At 40.9% G+C, this 20,716-nt stretch overlaps 1 protein-coding gene across 4 annotated transcripts in view; it reads right to left on the bottom strand.

Annotated features, from left to right (window-relative positions):
- Nucleotides 1-17,959, bottom strand: part of PPFIBP1 (PPFIA binding protein 1) — a 136,364-nt gene extending 118,405 nt beyond the window's left edge. For all 4 annotated transcript variants that reach the window (XM_044423135.1, XM_044423137.1, XM_044423136.1 and 1 more), the window contains exon 1: nucleotides 17,915-17,959. The gene's annotated coding sequence lies outside the window, so the exon portion shown is untranslated. The remainder of the gene's footprint in view (nucleotides 1-17,914) is intronic.
- Between the last annotated feature and the right edge of the window lie 2,757 nt (nucleotides 17,960-20,716).

The raw sequence follows: 20,716 nt of genomic DNA, 5'->3' as shown, positions 1-20,716 counted from the left end.
GATTGTGTGAAGGCAGCACAGTATACACTCTATTCAGTTGTGTGGACTTATTTTGGACTACCCAATTCATGATTTTCATTTAGCATTTAGGTTTACTGAATTTATACTATTCATTAAGATTTACATCTGTAACATCCCTACACATCTGCCCCAGGAAGTAATTAGAAAATACAACCAGATCAATTTTGCCCTCAACTTTAACTGTGTTTCCCAGACAAAGGATTGGGATTTCTCAGGAGTAAAAAAGTATAAACTATTGTTCATGTGGGCTTTCCTTTCATTATGGTCTATTTCACAGCACTTTGACAAAACTGCAGTGTCCAACATCTGAACTATTTAAATATAGATTTTATAATAGAAGCACTCAGAGTTGTTTTAAGACACACACATTAGTTGGCTTGCCACAAACTGCTCTCCAGAGGGGATCTCATCACAATAAACATTAATGCAAAAATCTTTCTATTTCTATACCAGGCAAGCAGTTTCAAGCTAACACTAATTTCCTTTCCTTTCAACCAGTTTCAACTTTGAGGGAATAATTCAAAATTAGATATGATGTACAAATCAAACATGACCAAGGCTCACCTGCTGGGATCTGTCTGGACAAGGGTAATTCAATCAGCCTGAAGCAAAATTGGCTGGATTACATATGTGCTCTGCAGCACAACAGAGAGCTTTGAAAGTCCAGCTTAACCCCAAAGAGCAGCTTATCAGGGATAATTGAGTGACAGCTTTCTTTCACCAATACATTTATACCAAAACTTTTAAGGAAAATTAAATTGTGTACAACCACACAAGTTGCTGTCTCGGGACTGAAAAAAGAATAACCAAATATATGTTGCAAGTGTCTACAGAGGAAGTCAAGATCAGAATGCATTTTACACCCATTTTCAGGGGTCCACAATTCTGCTAGCTATATTTGTCATGTCAAGCATCCCATTTCCCTCTGGCAAGCAGGATGAGTCCCAGCCGCTCCCATGACTTAGCACTAGGGTGTGAGCAGAGTATTATCCCTGTCTTTGCCTTTAAACCACAAACTGGGAAACATGAGCCCCAGCCCAGCTCTTAAGTGGGAGGGATTATTACAGTAGTTAAACTGTGTTTCACATATGCTTGGAGGGCCTTGGAACTGCAGGGATGATTTGCCACCTCCTCCTTCCCAATTAAATTCAGGAAATCTGGAGCTTATCTTTTTGCAATCCAAGCACCCTGAAATTTCAAGGCTACGCAAATAATCCCCCAACATATAGATCCAAACTTAGACCTGGAAAGGATTCAAAATAATTTGTCCCTGGCCTCACAGTTAATTTCAGCTCTTCCACACAACCATCTGGTAAAATAATGCAGGTTTACGTCTCTGAATCAGGATATTTATGGATATTCACTTCAGGCCTATCACAAAAAGAGCAAAAACCATTGAGTTATCTCTGCAAAACAAAACTACCCAAGTAGTACCCAGGCCACTGTGGAAACAGAAACTACTTGCATTACTCCTTATATTCGTTATAAGCCCATATTGCAGGACAGCTGCTGAAAAAACACCCATGGTGAAAACACATGTACTAACACAGCAAAAATAGCTGAGCACAACTGTAACAGCCAAGACATTCATTCATAGGGTCACCATAAATAGGAGATGATTTGACAGCACATAACAATAACAAGATTATATACACACACGTAGTGTATAAACATAAACTTTATATTTTATGTGGTATAGAAAATGCAATGCATTTTTCTAGGGACACCCTTCTGGTCGATTTATATTAAGAGATTAAAAAAAGCAGCAGCATATATTTCATTCATATTCTTCTCTTGAGGGTTGACAACTTCTAAGTCAAAAACGGACTCTGTTCCTTTGGCAGCTGCCATGGCTCAAGAAGTTTGGTCACATGAATTCTGTCACTCCAGCATTGTAACAAGCTGCACTCCCATTCTGAACACATTTTTTTGGAAACCTCATTAACATCAGTGGAATCTGTCTGCAAGTGTATCCAGATTTGAATCACAGTTCACTCACAGGCAGTGCTCTGAAAAAGGCAACTGAGATGTTTCTCTATTTAAAAAAAAAATCAGAGCAAACATGCATATTTTGACCTGCACAATTTCAACTGGTTCACAGATAAAGATGACAAACTCCATCTATCCATATTAAAACATGAAAATGCTTCTAACAAGTCTGACTATTTTTCCACCTAACCAAAGTGCTGTCAGCTTTGATTGGAGCAGCTTCCCCTGATTATAAGCACAGCTCTTTGCCAATCTTATTACCTAATGCCCTTTTAACTGGAGAGACCAAGGACTGCCTGCATGCAAACCTGGACTCTACTTCTTTTAGGTCCCAGTGGCTCTGACAACAGCTTGCACTGCCTTACCTGCTAGCACACATATGCATTTCAGATTAAGAAGGAAATGTGGAACAAGTTTAACTGCTATCTCAGCTTCCCACTTAGACTCCATGTAGAAGAAATGTGAAATGTCTTTGCAGCAGTATAATTCCATTCCCCTGTTTACCTAACTGGTATGCATAATACTTGAGAGATTTAGAACTGTTTCAGATGTGTAATATCACTATATTGAACAGCCAACATAGAAACATCTCCTATTTAGGTAGCCTCCCTTCCCCCATGCAGTCAACATGAGCCACAGCATTAACCTATAAATTGTGAAAGATGACGGGCATTTCAAAACACTTGGGGAAAGATGCCAAGCATGGTGGCACACATCCACCATCCTTGCAGATGTTTCTTCATCTCCCAGTAAGATAAGACCAGCATAGCCACAGCACACACAATGGCTTCATCAAATGTGGAGCATTCTGCTGGCTTCAGTTTAGGCATTTCATTTATCAGGACAATTTGCCAAGTGTTGTTTAATTATGGATAAACCTCTTGCCTGGGAAAGCCTGGATATGCGTATATGGCTGCAATTTGTTTTACATAGTGTTTCTCTTTTTAACACAGTTGGCTTCACTACTGTTGGTTTCCCTTGGCCATTTATCAAAAACGTTCTCTGCAACGTCTCTGCAAGCCACACTTTTCCAATAGACTACAAAGCAAAGAAATGAAGCGCTTGGGAAGGTACAAGTGTGAGGAAAGAGTATATTCCCCACAGCAGGGACAATGCACAGCCCAACTGGGCAACCACTAATTCAACTGGATGACGGGACTCATTTACGGAAAATTCCATCCTTCAGCAAAAAATAAAGCATGACAGCAGCAATGAGCACTTTTTCCCCTTACAATTTGGAAAAAGAAATATAATTCAGACAGCCACTTGCTTTTACTAGAGAGAAACCAAAAATACCAGGCAGCTTGCTCACTTGAGGGAAAAATAACCACTTCAATTCACAGCACCACAAAGGATTTTCACAACTGAATCCTCATGGCTGAACAGGTCATTAAATTTATTTTGTTTATTTACTTGATTTCTATCCCACATTTTTTATTTCAAAGAACTCAAGGTGGCTTACATCATTCTTTGCCTCCTGCTCTCAATTTTATCCCCACAACAACAGCCTGCGAGGTAGGCTAGGATGGCCTGGGCATCTGTGACTAGCTCAAAATTACTCAGTTGGCTCCATGTCTGAGCAAGGACTAGAACCCAGATCGCCCGAGTCCCAGCCCCATGCTCTTAACCACAAATTTATACAATAGTCTATTTCTGAAGATCCCAGAAACATAGGTCTCCACCAGTTCATAACACTGTAGAAGAGAAACAGACAGACATACACTCAAACTCACAAGCTCTACTTTCAAATCAGTAGATAAGCCACTGACTAACCAGGTTCAACATATTAAGAGAACTGGATTAAACAAATACCATCAGAGCAGTGTGATCAAATAAAAATCAAATCCAATGGTATATTTGTAGATATTCATGCTCAGCAATATACATGTTATCTTAATACTTAAGGCTAGACTGTAAACAGCGACTAACTGGAAGTCCTTTCCATGAGCTTCATGGAAGTAGGACAGGGAGTCATCCCAGACCACTTTGACTCAACTCCAGTACTGCTCTATCGTGCTTACACTATACCATGAAGTATGTTCAGTCCCAATATCCAAGCCCCACCATCAATGCAGCTCCTCTCTCTGCATCAAACAGTTAAATATATAAGGCTGCAAGTTGTTGTTGTATGCTTCTATGTCAACTCTGACTTATGTATGACAGCCCTCCAAAATGACAGCCCTTCACAGTGCTTCCTGGTAACCTCAAAGGCTGTGGCTTCTTTTATGGAACTGAACCATCTCATAGCTGGATCCTCTTCTTCTATCTTCAGCTTTCCCTAGCATTATGATCTTCTCCAGTGAGTCTTGCCTTCTTGTGATGTGCCTACTGCACAACAGCTTCAGCTTTGATATTTTTGCTTCCAGGAAAAGTTCTGACTTGCTTTGATCTAAGATCCACTTGTTCTTCTGTCAGTCAAGGGTTTTCACAAGATCTTCTCCAACACCATATTTCAAATGCACCAGTTTTCTTCCTGTCAGCTTTCCTCACTGTCTAAGCTTGCACATCCATGCATAATCACTGGGAATACAGTAGTGCTGGATAATCTTGGCCTTGACCTACAGAAACTTCCTCACATTTGATGATCTTTTCTAGTGCCTTCATTGCTGCCTTTCCAAGTTTCAGTCTTCTTCAAATTTCTTGGGTGCAATCTCCTTTTGAATTAATGACTGAGCCAAAGTAAACAAATTATCTTGCAATTCTATTTCTTCATGGTTGACCAAAGTTGTGTAATTCTTATGTATGCAATATTTTTGTTTTCTTAATATGCTACTACATGCCTTGCACTTTCTTCATTTCTGCTTTCACCCAGTAATATGGATGTATCTGCATATATTAAATTATTGATGTGTCTTCCACCAGTTTTTCACTGCTTTTTCCACGATCCTAACCCAGCTTTCCTTATATGTTCTTCATACAGATTGAACAGATAGATAAACAAAATACACCCTGTCTGAATCCTTTACCAATGGGAAATCATGTCTCTTGCTTTTCAGAATCCAGCTTGAACATCTGGCGTTTCTCGCTGCATATAGGGTAATATCCTTTGTTGCAACACCTTGAGCATCACTTTGCTTGCATGGGAAATGAGTACAATGGCCTTATAGTTGCCACACTCCTTAAAATCTCCTTTCTAGGGAACTGAGACGTGTATCAAAAGTCTGTCGGCCATTGTTTTATTTTCTATATTTGTTGGCATGTTCTTGTTAGAAACCAATTCAGTCTCTACACCTTAGCTCTATCTACTCCAGGTGCTGTATTCCTTCCTAGTGATTTCAGAGCAGCTCTCACTTCACTTTCTAAGATTGCAGGCTGTTCCTCATAGGGGTCAATCTTTATATTTTATATAAAGATTGACCCTCATAGGAGTCAATCTTTTATTTTAAATGTTTTTTTCTTTTAAATTGTTATATTACGATTATTTATGTATGTTTTTATGTATTCTTTGTGAGCCGCCCCGAGGCTTTGTTGCGATGGGGCGGCATAGAAATGTTTTAAATAAATAAATAAATAAATAGTTCCAAATAAATAAATAGTTTCCACCCTCTATTTTCTCCTGGTCAAGCAGTGTCTCTCCTTGTCTGTCTTTCAGCGTTCCTAATCTGGTTTGAATTTTCCCTTTCCTTGTTCTTCTCTGCTATTTCTTTGCACTGACCATTGTTAGAGTTCTTTTTTACTTTACATGATAGTTCCTAAACAGTTGCATTCAAGATTCCAACATTGTTGTATTCAGGATTTGCTACAGGAATTGTCTTTTGGCATTCTTTCTGAGGAATGGCTTTTCATTCCAGAGTTCTTGGCCTGTGGCTCATGGTCAATTGAATTCAGCAATGTAAATCTGATCTTTATGTGGACTTTAATTCCTCAGGCATGTCCTTTAATTTCTGTTTTGGCACTCTGCTGAAAGTGATCTTTTCCAGCTTTACTCTGATGATATTTAAGAGTTCATGGCACTACCATAATCTTCTTCTGGTCTTGTTTTGGTAGAGAAAATACTGCTGCTCCATTTTCCACTTCTAATCACATAGTCCTGTTGATTTTTGTACTGGTCATCTAATAACATTCATGTGTATAATAAACTTATCAGTTGCCTATGCACTTGCAATAAACAGAGCCCTGGCTTCACAGAATTTTATGAGTCATACGGGTACTTTGTTTCTTACCCCTAAGCCAAATTTTCCCACAACATTGGATTCTGTTGTGTTTCATACTTTTGTATTTCATTCCTGTATGCTTAGCATGTCTTGTTCTGGTGTGTTAGCAATCTCTTCTTGGACACCTGCACAGAAGTTTTCAATTACTTTTTCATCAGTATCTGTTGCTAGAGCATGGACATGAATGATAGTTTGTTTGATAAGTCTTCCAAGAATTCTGACTGATACGATTCTGTTGAACTCTGCATTATAGCCCCTTACTACCTGTCCTACCTCTGGCCACAATATTAGTGCCACTCTTTTAGATTTGTAATTTCAAGATAAAAGTACTGTGTTTGTCTGCCCAAAAATGTCCCATCCCAGTTCACTTCAATTCACACTATTCCACTTCTTGCTTTACAGTTTCCAGCTTGCCTTGATTCATATTTCTCACATTCAATGTTCCTATTTTATATATTGTGCCATGTTGTGCAGCACTGGACTTTACTTTCACTTCTGTGCACATCAGACACTAGACTTCCTTTCAGCTTTGATCTAATTATGTCATTAGCAACAATGCCATTCCTACTCAGTAGCTCATTACTTGACTTCCAACCTACGAGTCTCATCTTTTGGCACTATCCCTTGTTTCATCCTAGGATTTTTGAGGTAAGAAAATTCACAAGTAGTTTTCCATTGCTTCCTTCCAAGTAGCACTAACCTGAGTTAGCCTGAGGTTCACCACCAATGTCTGTGAAAGATCCTCCACTACTGCCCAGGTGCTGCCCTTCAGAACCCCCATCACCATTTGAGATATCCATGCTCCTCTTCTGATATTACAGTTGCTCATGAAGTGGGTGCATCTTAGTCTGGTGTCTCAGCTTTGACCATTCCATTCTGGATGACCCTGCTAAGAGATCAGACTTGTGAGGGTGTCTAGCTGCCTGGCTGCATTGTCCTTGGCCTCTTTGTGGCTCTTCAGTTTAAATATGCATGTAAAGAATTCTACTGTCGGGCCCCCAGTGTACACAAGTTATAAAAGCCCAATCATTCTTTTTTCAAAAGCCCAATCATTTTAAAAGCATTTACCATATTTGTTTCAGCTCTGCTGCTAATCTATGTACACGCTTCCTATGAGCTGAATTGGTCAGACACTAATCCTGCTTTTAAGCACCTATTAATAATTGGATAATACTTATCCTGGTCATTACCTTGAAAAGCAGGTGACACAAAGGACTGGGAAGATGAAAACTGACAAATAAGGCCTCCAGTTCTGAAGTTTTTCTTCCAGTAACCATTATATGTTCACCGTGTCAGGTCATCTATTAACTACCATGACGTTTCTATTTCCCCTTGTCACTCATGTATTATGAGTAACCTCTTTTCAATAATTTCACCAATTTCTTTTGCTGTACTTGCCTGGTGACCCACAAAAACCTCACGTGTCTAAGGTAAGTCACTTACAAACACATCCTGTAGGCTTGTGTGAGGAAAGCGCTGGATAAGAAATTTGAACAGGGAGATTTCCTGGATGAATTTTTGGGGTACTGATTGGGACAACTTGCATGACACAATAAGCCACTCTGTGTACCTTTAACAACCCTACCCCTAATGCACCTGACAGATGATCAGGCACATCAAGGATAGGGTGACCCTTTTCCCCCGTCCCATGGATATCTCAGGCGACCCTACAGAAGCACCAAGCTTTCATCCATTTGCTTGCCACTGAACACAATGAGTGAAAGGGAGTGGGGACTGCTGACAGCTTTCACACCAGTTCACAAACTGAACTCACAAGCTCAGGTGAGGGACAGCCTCCCATTCTTCTACTCTCATTATCATACAGAAGGTCTGACAGCAGCTTGGGGACAGCCATAATTAAGGAATGTGGCTCACCACAGCACATACCACCAGCACCTAAGAAGAAGCAATGTGAAGTGGGGGAAACTTTCTGACAACTAGCACCTATTACCACTTTGATAGCCACCCCCAAAATGCCCAACAGCAGCTGCTGGGCAAGAGTCACTAGAATTTCTTGCCACTCTTCCCAAGTGACTCTGGCTGCTTGGCTTAGCCCAGGGGTTGTCATACCGTCATGGCTGGCTAACAAACCCTACAACAAGCCTTGAGCTGTCAGGGTGGCTTATAAGAACAAAAACTGGGCTTATAAGTCACTCCAAATAACCCATATTTCATTTGACTGATATGACAGTCCCCACAGCTGATAAACCAAGGAGCTTTCATGTCATATGAACCCAGTCACTGTCTGGTATGTTTGCAGACAGAAAAGCTTATCTGCATGAAAAAAGCAGGAAGAGTCAAGTCGCTTTCTTATTGTATTGAACACTTTTCCAGGAATATTCAAAGGCTCCTATACCATGGACTATTCCAAACTTAGGAAATATTATTACGTTATTGAGTAATTATGATGATTCCAGCCCAGATCCAATCTACTTTTCAGCATGTATCTTCATCTCAAATAGTGTGGTGCACTGAGGTGGGGAACTTAAATTTCAGTGGATTTTGTCTTCCATGAAACCAACTACTCTAATTCAGTTTGTTCATATCAGTTAAGACCAAGTTTATCAGTCCTGAAGTAGTAAATCAATATTCTATTACACTCCAATCCACTACTCCATTACATATGGGTGGGAATCCTTAGGCCTGAAGGTCAAATCCAGAGTTTCAGAATTCGTGAGATGGCAAAAGAGCCTTTGTCTTGACTGTACCTTCTTTCTCCCAACCAAAAATTATCTGGTGGTTGCCCTGCTTTTGTTCAGTCTTCCCCCATTCTAAAAGTTGAAATAACTCTCTTAAGGCTTAGTTACAGACACCAAGGACTTTAAACTACAGTGAACTGTGCTGTGTATATATATGTTGTTTTTGCACCATTCCTTTTCCCTTCAGACTTACTCACCAGTGGAACATGGCTCCTCAGAGCATTTCCAAAACTGATTTGGCCCTCAAGCTGAAGTAGTTCCCAACCCCAGTAGCCTCTGGGAGGTTAAAAAAACATGCAATATGGCTTAAGTAAAAGTAAAGGCACCAAGACCTAGCAACCCAGTGCTGCTCCCAGGCTGGCCAGATTTAGAGAAAAAGGGCTGTTCCTGCTCCTTTCACAGCTGTGCAGAAGAGAAAACATCAGCAGATATAGCTTGCATGACAATTTGCACTTGCTATAATTCTTCCACACTACTGGAAGTGCAAAAGTCCTGTTCTCCTTTTGAGTCTGGACACCCCAGGTGCTCCCCACAATGTAATACTTTACTTTCTGCATTAGAGTGAATGGGGACCTTTAACTGAGAAAATAAACTTAGAGGAAACTGGTGAAGTGAAGGCAAAATCTTCTCTCAATTTCTGAGTACACACACTCAACCAACTTCACTGCAGGAATCGTGCAAAGTATACAGGTTTCACCACCACGTACACCAGCCACATGATTACAGAAGAAAGAGGTGCCCTTTACTCTGATCATGTTTCAGTCAAAGCCAATCATTGCCCACAACCTGTTTACAACTAATTAAGTGAGAAGCCATTTATTTCACCTCCTTCATCTATCTCATAAAAAGGAGGCCCCAGGTGACATGCATTTGACACCTTGAAAGACATTCTTGCTTTCCCACAGGAAAAAATGATCACACTCCTATTTCATAAAATTGCAGGATAGAACTAGGTCACCCAGTAATTGTATAGCCTTAAAGGAGCAGCAGAGTTTGAATTTTACTTTGAAGTCTGAAAATGAGGTCAACACCACAGGAGGGGCAGAGAGAGAAAAGGCAGTTTTGAGGGTCTCTTTTCTTTTGACATGCATACCACCCTTATTGGAACTGCACACTGTGGTCCTGGCTCCTGAAGGATTCATAAATCAAAGCAGAGTCTGTATTAACCTACATAGCTGGAAGCTTTACTGATCATGTCTCAACAGCATGAGCATTATTTCACACAAGGCTCTTAATCTTCCTCAAGGTACTGCCCCAACATGCACAAGGCGATTTTCATTAACTTGTCCTGCTGCACTGTCTTCAATAACCAGAAGCCCCCCTGTTTGGGGAGGGGGGAGAGGGAAAAAAACAGCTTCCAAATTGGGTGAAATTTCAAGAGGAAAATCTTTCCTGAAACACTGCTTGTCCACACTGCCTACTTCCCACCACAATGTGCAGTTCCAAGCATGTGTGAAGAGCTTCAAGTCTGCACTCTATAATAGGAAAGTGTGAGACCCACAACCAGTGCTCTGCATGAACTGACCGACTGTGCTTCTTCACAATAAAAGGCTGGCAGTACCTACTGTCTTTGACTACAGCCTCAAGATCCAGCAAGAGCTATTTTTCTTAATATGCTTTTACTAAAATATTTTGCTTCCATTCAGTAGCTCATGTGTGTTTGGCTTTCATCGTGACATTATATCATCACATAAGAAATCAAATATTTATTCTGAATCTCAAGTGGTCCCAATTTCATTTTGAACCATATATTGCCTTTTTATTATATCATTCAATGCTTGGCCATGGCCTAAGAAATAAAGATATTGGAGTTTTAGCAACTAGAACCAAGTGTTTCAGAGAGAAAGGGACATATACTAAGAATCAACGAGACATTTGAGTTATGCACTCAACTCTGGAATGCTTCATTACCAAAACAGAGCTCATAATCCTCTCACAGAAAAATTCACTTCTGGTCTTCTCCCAAATGTCCCTAGTTTCAACAACCTAATTTAGTAAGCAAAAGCACTTCATGACATTACAATCATTAAGTCAATGGCAATCAGAAAAACTTGCTGAACTATTGCAAATCATGCAAAGATCTCTCAGCAGATTTCAGTCTGCTCATCCCATCCTACTACATCATGTTCCAGAATCCTTCGAAATATGCAAGGGTTCCATGAGAGTTGTATCAGTAACACAAGTCTATGCACAAATGGTCCCCTGAAGGAAGAAAGGTTTGAAAACCACACTGTTAAAGAATCATAACTCTCATATGAATTTTCTGGGGCAGCAGCTGCACTTGCTCTTGAACCAGAATCAAAAACTCAGAACATACGCAGCAAATAAATTCTATTTGTATTTGGAGAGTCCCGGTTAGATCAAACTTAAAGAATACTGGAGCTCTGCAGGTAGATCACCAGCAGATTTCAGGAACATTGCAAGGAATAAGGACTAAGTAGTAGTAAGAAAGGCTACATTTTCAGACTAGGATTTGGAATTAGCAGACAGTTCTTCAATGAAGCTTCATTTCTACTGGTGAGTCATGGGCATAAACAGTTTGAGAACCACCAACCTACATGATTAGCTGCTACAATCAGGAAATTCCCCCATTCCATGTGTGACTAGTACTATGAATAATTCTTCCCAACATTAGTAAAACACAAGATTTGGCATCAACTTGTTTTACACTGCAATAGAAAGATATTAAGCAACTGAGACTGTTCTCTCTCCAAAATTGTAAATGTGTCATTTAATAACTGCAGATAAACCACACAGCAAGAGATAAATGATTCTGAGATCCTCAAATACTAGGAAATAACCATTTCGACAAGCCACAGTATGGAAAAGCATTTGTGGACGGCAGGAAGCCAAGCCATTGTTAGTTGCAGATACACTCAAGGGGGAACAAAACTGATCTTCAAGCTCCAAATTCAGTATTAGCTAGTCTTAAATAATAACTGCTTCTGTTTTATAGGACTGATGCACTAAAAATGAACAGCAACATTCACCCCACTGACTCCAAAATAAGTGTGTGCAACTGAACAGAACATTTCAGAATGGAACATTTCAAAACAGAATAAGTACCATCCTTCATTGTTGTTGGAGCATAATTGTTAAGCTCATGAACTATGCCAGCAGAGAAGTCCAATATTCAAATCTCAGCTTTATTATACACAACAGGATAGCCTTTAACAAAATCACCAACATGACCTCCAAAAGATGATCCATTAAGAGTATGAATAAACCAATGTGTATCGTAAGAAAAGTTTCCTTTGTTCCTTTGTAGTTATGTGTAACAAGATAGGGAATAAACTACATGAACAAGCCAATTTTAAGGGTGGCTAACATACTTAACCTTAAAAAAATAAACTTAATTTTGTCACTCAGTTCTCTCTTCATATATGTAGTAAAAAAGCTAACAAAATTTCTTCCAGTAACATTCTGTGTAAAAATGTGTAATATTTAAGATGCAGCAGCAGCATCTTACTATTCAGTATGCAATAGCAAAATTCATACAAACCAATTGTAATTCAAGCTGGCTAGCATTATCACAGCCAACTCTTATGAAATTCTCACTTACTATAGACCAGGGCTCACATAATCTAATGCTCACCCAAACAATATGTTCCCTCTACATAGAAAGCATGAGTGCATTAGGCTAGAATACTGCTTCTCAACATGTGAATCTGTATGTTTGTCTGTGCCATAGGTCCAAGACCATAAAACCTAGACAACCGAAACTTGGCATGCTCACTTACTATTTAACAAAGGATCTCCAAGAATGTTTACCACCCTAGGTTACTTGGTTTTTTATACTACGTTAATTCCTCTTAATTAACTCAAACATATCTATGTGTATGGCTCCCACAGGATCATCTTCAATCCCCGCTAATAAACTCCCCTAACCACTGCATACCATTGAAACCAACAGTGAGGCTGTAGCCTAAGAGACAAAGTTATAAAAATGCTCCTTCCCCACTGCTGTGGGGCAGTTTTCCCTCAGGAAAGTACAAAGAAATATTCGCACTCTTACACAGAAAGAATCCCTGTCTGTGGGCTGGTTTCTCTCACTGCAGCAGTATGCAGAAGCGCAACGGTTTGCTTTCCATTCACTTTTTGGGGAAAGCCATTATTTGCATGGAGAAAGCAAAGGGCTCAAAAACTATTAGACAGCTAAATGTGCTTCCTACTATTATAAATCATGCCTGAGCCTATCCGAAGAGCTCCATTCTGTTCAGTTTTCCTTGGTCACATTAGTACACTACCTAATGTTACGAACCAACTGTGCATTATACTGATTCTGTAAGAGATATTTAGATCCATCAAGAGTTGTTGTCTTCAAATATAGTTTGCAAAATATCCGCACTCTGTTGCTCAGCTAAAGTTGCAGGAACTAAGAGGTTTATTTTGCTAATCACTAATGTCCTTCCACATATTCCACAACCACTGGCTTACAGTGTATAGTTTACTGCCAGAACCTTGATCAAAACTAAAAGGAAAAGTAGCAGCAATGCTGACTGGCCATAAAATCTTAAAATTTGTCTGCAGATTAAAAACATGCGGTAAATTTGAATCAGTCACTCTCTATAAACATTAGGAAAACTGCTTTAAGCTATCCTTTAAAATAGGAAAAAGCCACTTAGGAAGAATATTGTAAACCGCACAGGCAAATTGTAGCTTCTTCAGATTTTGAAGAACTGTTTCAGGCTTCCAGCCAAAAAGTCAAAATTCAACATTTCATCATCACTGGTTTTGGCTCCTGTCCCTTGGGAACAGATTACTGAAAATAGATTGCGTGTTTGGGTGGGCTGTACCAACTTGCAGGTCAAGGTACTGTCCAACACACTCCTCTGATGCCAGGACTAAAAACGGGAAAAGACAAAACATGGATTCTGAACTCATGGATAAGGACCAACAATTAGGACTATGCTGGATTGTGCTAGCAGAACCATTTAATTTTTGTTTGCATTCTTTAAAAAGAGAAATTGAAAGAGTGGGGCACACATACAATAAAAGAATTAAAAGATTGCAAGTTGAGGTTTAAAAAATATCCTAGGTTTAAAAGGCCCAAAACTAGGTACATTAATCACAGAAAGCCTGACTTCATCTGCATGTTATGTAGATAGTCCTCCCATTCTGCTACAAGTATTGTTGTGAGCATTATGGAAGAGAAAGAAAATCATAGAATCATAGACTGGAAGAGTTGGAAGGAGCCATGAAGGCTTTCAAGTCCTACCCCCTGCTGTTGCAGGACACTACCTTATACCATCCCACTCAGATGGCCAAGTGCCTAATGAGAACTAGAAACATGATTCTTCTTCTGATTTTTTTTTCTGACCAACTTCAAGATACTGAGGAAGAAAACTATTTGGAATTTATATTACATTTTCAAATATTTCCATATATGTTCTCCCATTAAAGCAGGGGTGGGCAACTTGTGGACTTCTGGGTAGTTTGTCCTACAGTTTATAATGGTTAGGCAGTGGTCCTCCAGGTATTTTGGCCTACAGGTTGTTCACCTCAGCATAATTCATCTTCCCCAAACACGGTGCCTTCCAGATATTTTAGACATCTTAAAGTTCAGCCAACATGGCCAAAAGTAATCAAAAACATCTGCAGATATTGCATTGGGAAAGTTTACATAGTTATACAAGTTAACTCTGACAGCAATTCTGGAAAGTAGTCCTGTATCACCTTGATACTGCAGGTACAGGATGTGTGTGGGGGAGGGGGATCTTAATGGGAAAGATGAAGTCCAAAGGAAAGACCTCACTGCACATTCTCATAGCCACTACAAAAAAGCAATGCCAAATGCTGTGTCCAGTGCTATTATCCAAGAATACCATCACATCAAAAGGTTTCACTATTATTTGCAGCTCGTTAGCCATATGCAAAACCGAATGAGGAAAAGAATATGATATCCCTCCCCAGCAGGCCTGCCAAAAAGCCACCACAGAACAATGTGAAAATTCTACCTTACTGAAATTCTATGCATCTTAAATTCATAGTCACACATTTGTTACAAGACCAATATGAACCAGCTCACAGGATACAGCCTGTGCCCCTCAGATATTTTGGACTACAGCTTCCTTAATTCCTGAGCTGCTGGGTTGGGCTTACAGGAGCTGCAGTACAAAACATTTAAAGAAGGCCAAGTTGCTTGTCCATAGCCTAGATTCTCGAACTCCAGGGCAGGATTTCCTAGGGAAGTTGTAAGTTATCTGCAGTCAGAACACAGAAATGCTGGGAGATCCATGAGTTATCTCCTGTTACTGTGTTCCCTTCTCTTTCTTGCTAAAGCCTGGGGAAGGGACTTCAAATGCAGCAGATAAAGGAAGGAACTGCTGAGTTCCTGTCTTTTGGGTCAATGGCTATTCCAGACAAGCAGGCCCTGTTGCCAGGAAAGAAAGGGCAGAAGATCAAGGAGCGCTCTAAATTTAATTTCCACGCTCTCCAATCTATAGATCTCATATGCACCAACACACTGCTACAGGGCAAGAACCTACATCTGCTCATCAACCAACCTCTGAGTTACACAGGATATGGGACAGGGTACTCAGAAAACTTTCTGATCATACTCTAAAGTAAAAGTGGTTGATGTGTGACCATACAGATGTTTTGGCCAGCCAGCATAGCCAATAGTGAGAGATTATGGGAACTGTAGGCCAAAACATCTAGAGGGCTACAAGTTGCTGATCCTAGCTCGAAAGTCTTAAATTTTAAAAAGCACGATGTGGAAAGAGTGAAGGAGTCATTTTTCTCCCTTTACCATAACTCTGGAACTCAAAGTCATCCCATTAAGCTGATTAGTGGGAACTTTAGGAAGTTCTTAAAAGGAAGTTCTTCTTCATATAACATATAGTTAAATAATGGAATTTGCTGCCACAGGAAGTGGCAACCTGAACAGATTTAAAAAGGACCTGGACAGATTCATGAGGGAGGAGACTATCAGTGGTGACTATCCTTGCTGGCTATGTGCTACCTCCTTGACCAAAGGAGGTCTGGTCATACCTACATGCAACAGTTACTTTTGCACCCATCCTGCTTATGGAATCCTGTGAGCAGCTGGTTTGCCACCCTGTGGATGGAATGCTCAAATAGATAAGACTGTCGCTTTGATCCAGCAAGTCTCTTCTTATGTTCTTATACCACAATTCTATGGATGTTTCCAAAGAAGTAACCACCACTGTGCTCAAGGGGACATATTCTCCTGTAGCAACGGTGCTAGCAAAGACATATGCTAAAATAAGTAAGCGTGGTCACAGAAGTGAACTAGTCACTTCTCTAAGCTTCTTTCCAAGGTTGTTCAGGAAGCGATGCGAATGAGTGTGATGCAAAGCAAACATTAGGGAAGATGCCCCCCAACAAGCTCTCTCCTGCTTCCCCTTTTCCAGTGACAGATTCTAGTATTCCCAATATGGTGCCCAGGATATCAGTTACCAAAAATGTATTTCCAACCAGACTAATAGTGTACAAGTATAACAGGATTCTACCATAACTCACTCTCAAACACACAAGAGAATATATACTGCATGTCTCAAGACAGAGGTTAGAGATACCAAGCTGCTCTGATGCCCCAGTAGCCATGAGCTTCAAAGAGCCGCTTCAATCACTCTTTGTTACTCCCTCCCAACTTTTCCTCAGATAGTGCCGCCCAGCATTTTTACTGGTCAAAAGAAGGTGGGTTTGTTTTGCTCCCATGAATAAGCATCCACCAGATGTCTAGCTGAATATATGGCTGCTTCCAGTCTCACAGGCAGGAAGAGAAAGAACGCTGTGTTCACAGGAGCCCTTTACGAATTCACCGGGGCAGAGACAACAGAAATTTGGCAGGCTTTAAAAGCAGCAGCAAGCATAACAATATTAAAACACAAAGAGGTGGCAAGCAGCTGCCATAAAAGAAAAACCTTATCTGCACAACTCATCTGCAATACTCCCAAGAAACTAAGCACATGTAGCCAAATCGTATATATGTTTACATCATAGTCTCACTGTATTCCAGAAACTTACTCCCAGGTCAGTGGAAAAGGCCAGGTTTACAATATATCTATTGCAAATACATGTCGGATATTCGGTCACCACAAGATGCTTCTAACTTTATCTCGAGTTAGTGAAACCATGACTTTAAAATTCAATTAAAGCTGCAATCCTCCAGCTAGTTCCGTATTGATGCCACTATAATAAAATCAATGAGACTGATCCGGAAGAAAGTCATTTGAAGATTTTAGTTTCACCACCCTTGGGACTGCAGTGTGAGCATGGATTTTTACTTAAAGCGTTTAAAAAATAGGGGGTTAAATAAAACTTTAATCTGTTTTTATTACACTGGGCTAACAAGCTTTTTCCCCCCTCGAGTGATATGTATAGCCCTAACTTGCAGCCAAAAATACCCTCTCAAACATTACAAGATTTTCACGATACCCTGATATAACCCACCACCAGTTGCTATCGCCTTTCCCATTTAGCACCAGTATGAAGGGAAAAGTTGTCAGTTCACTCCAATCCGCATCTAAATCTCCACCCTAGTTCTTCCTCAAAAGCTTTCTGGAACTTTTTTAAACCAAACCTCAAATCCATGTTCTTCCTTTTATTGGTCATACCACATTTCCCTGTGCTTTCAAATAAAAAATGCTGTCAGACACGCAAACTGCTTTAAAAAAAAAAACTATGCAAAATACTGCAATTTCCTCCTTACCTTACAATCCTACTCCATTCTTCACGCAATCCTACTCCTACTCTTCGCAATCTAACCCCACAGCCTTTTCCAGAAGATCAACCCCCATTAAGGATTTACCTTTCCGCATTTCCTGCTGATGGGCTTCTATCAGCCAGCCAACTTAGAAACCCCTTAGCAGCATGATACGAAACCAACGGGAAGGGTGAAAACCGAACCGAACTAGGACCGAGGAAACTGTTTTCTTCTTAAGCCACATTTAAGAGGTGATCCAGTTTGGTTCTCAGGAACAGAAGCCAGACTGGAACCCCGAAGAAAAACAGCTGGAAACAGAACTGTGCTATAGCACCACGCTCCTCCGGACTAGTCCCCAAAGTACAAGCAATGCCACTTACCTCCGTCAAAACCAGTCCAGGACCTTCCCAAAAGTTCTGCCTTCGCAGCACGCCAGGCCTCACCGTCCACTCAGCTCGTCTGAACCATTCTCCCGTCTCCTCCTTATACCACCCCTCTCCCGGGTGCTCCCCCGCTCCCCGTCTCCTCACACCATGTCAGGCTTCCAAGCGAAGACTGAGAGAGGGAGCAGCACACGTCAGTCCTCCTTCCAGGTTTCTCCCGCCCAAAAAAGGGAGCGACCGAAGAGATTGGAGGAAAGCCTCGAACGCCGGCCCACTTGCGGCCTCTGATTGGAGTGGAAGAAAGTCACTCGGGAACTAAGAAAGATTTTTTCTCGCGCGCGCTCTCTCTCTCTCTCTCTAGTGATGGTGGTACATTCCAGGATTAGAGGAAGAAAAAAGTGGGTTTTTTCCTAGAGTCTGCGGGAAAAGGGAGGTATGCGCGCTAAAAAAAACCCTGAAATACGGAACGCTAGGACCCTTATCTCAAAAGCAAAGTGAAACCTGGTTTAAGAGAATGGAGAGTTTATTGCCCCCCCACCTCTATTCTGGGATTTTTTCCCCCTCTAGCCATCTCAGAATTCGCACATACTTGTGCAACCGCGGCAAAAAGAGCCCCCGATCCGTACAACTTTCAGCAGCCTCGACTTCCTTACAGCAAAATGCCCGATCGCACTTAAAACGCTCCGTGTTCTCTTCATTCCTTTGCTCTCGCGTCACGGTGGCAGATATTTTCCCCCAACTCTTTGGCACTGTAATAATTTCAGCATTTGGTTTACAATGGGGCTTTATACACTGCGGCAGAAAACACCCGCCGCATGGTCAAATTCTGAATGAGCCAACACAAGAGCAGCCCTAATGCAATTCATTTAGGGACTGTCTCTAAATAACCGTATGAAATCGCCTGCCTGAAGTTTCAGATTAATTTAAATGTTCCAGTTTGAGAAAGAGATAAAACAGTGTTTAAAATTCAGAGCTTCAGGACTGCATTTTTCTACAACCACTGTTGCACCCTTATAAAATTAAATTACTCTGTATAGCTATACCTATAATTTGAGGCACTTTCTGGATGATGAAGCTAACCTAGGCTGAACTTTAAAGTTTTGTTTATCACATTTCTCCATAAGATAATTAGGCCTTTAACGTCTGTAGGCAGAAATCAACAGGTGCAGCTTTTTTCTGTGCAGGAAAGTGACCCTCAACAAGCTGAATCTCTGTCTATCCTGCAACAGTTAAAGATACAGAAGTCCTGACAGGAAAAGCATGTAATTTTCCATTGACAGTCAGTGAGGTATAGTGGTTAGAGTGCTGGACTGTGGACCTAGTCCAGGTTCTAGGCCAACTCAGCAAAGCAACTTGGTGACTTTCAGCCAGTTGCTCACCCTCAGCCTAACCTACCTCACAAAGGATGGTTAAGATAAAATCCAATTGTGTAAACCGCCTTGAGTTCCTTACATGAGGGAAAATATGTTTGACACTGCCAAAGAAGTGAGGAACTATGCCTTCCAGGAGGTTAGAATCTCACTAGGCTAGTCTCCTAGCAAGGTCAACCAAGGCTGAATAGTCAAAGCTAAGACACCAAACTACAATGTATCCACTCCCTTCAGAAATAACAGTCATACCAGCAGAAGGGAATGGTTATTTCAAAAGGTGACAGGGCAGAGAAACTTCTGTAGGGCAACTACTGAAGAGCTTTCACAGACAACAGCAGCAATGTATTGGCTAAGTGTAGTTAGTACTGTACAAAAAAGGCAATGGAAAACCATATTCTTATCTTGAAAACCCTAGGATGAAACGAGAGATAGTGCCAGAAGATTGAGGCTCCCAGGCTGGAAGGCTACTGGGGAAGAGCAAAGGGCAAATACGAATAGTGCAGTTGCTAACTGCATAACTAGATCAACTGGAAAGGAAGTCAAGCAGCTGACATGTGCAGCACTGGACATTCTAGTAGTCTCTGTACAACACATATAATTGGAACATGGAATATGAAAAGCATGAATCAAGGCAAACTGGAAATTGTAAGCAAGCAAAGGAAGAGCTAAACATTGCAATACTTGGTGGTGATTTGTAAGCCACTCCAGGGTAGCTTATAAACCACCCTGCAGGAAGAGAGCCAGGTTTGGGCAACATGCTAAATTTGCATAGCTGCTAAACCACCAGGGCTTAACATCTTGTGCAAACCTGGTCTTCCTAAATTACCATCTTCAACTGCAGCTTTGCAGAACATCAAAGTCTTGTAGCAAACCTGGAGCCAAATACAGCCCTCCAGAGTTCCCCAGATAGCTGTACCTTTTTCCTCCCAGTTTGATGGTTTCCCAGTTTTTATGTAGTCTTTCCTCATTCAAAAAATTTGCCTCCCTAAGGTTTAGTTACTGACAGTGTTAGTTTTCGAGAGCATCTCTATGGTACCTAGACAGTGTCTGAAAGGCCATAGGATACTTTGGATTCCCAGATCTGAGGATAAAGATCTTTCATGCTCAGAGCTGGGAAGTGGAGCTCTGGCCCTTCTCCTTCCTGTATGGCATTGAAAGAAACACACCAGCTATTTTCCTGGGTCAGAAAAATGACTGCAAGGGGTAAAGGGGGAGGTGTTTTGGTGGACAGGGAGGGAAGGAGCCTGGAGAAGCCAAGAATTGAACTATTCTGAAGCCCTTACAGCTTCCTTCCACCCAGCTCTGATATGCTTCAGCTAGATAGGTGAAAAAGTCCACCTAGTGAAAATGCAGTGCACTGGAAGGGTGGGGAGGCAGAGATCTCCATCACTCCTCCCAGTCTGCATAAGCTTATGAAATTGGGAGCTTA

This window comes from Varanus komodoensis, unplaced genomic scaffold (assembly GCF_004798865.1).
Source record: "Varanus komodoensis strain SLA01 unplaced genomic scaffold, ASM479886v1 scaffold13_3, whole genome shotgun sequence".
NCBI classification, from domain to species: Eukaryota; Metazoa; Chordata; class Lepidosauria; order Squamata; family Varanidae; genus Varanus; species Varanus komodoensis.
Note: the sequence above shows the minus strand (reverse complement) of the source record. Positions and strands in the feature narration are given on the sequence as shown.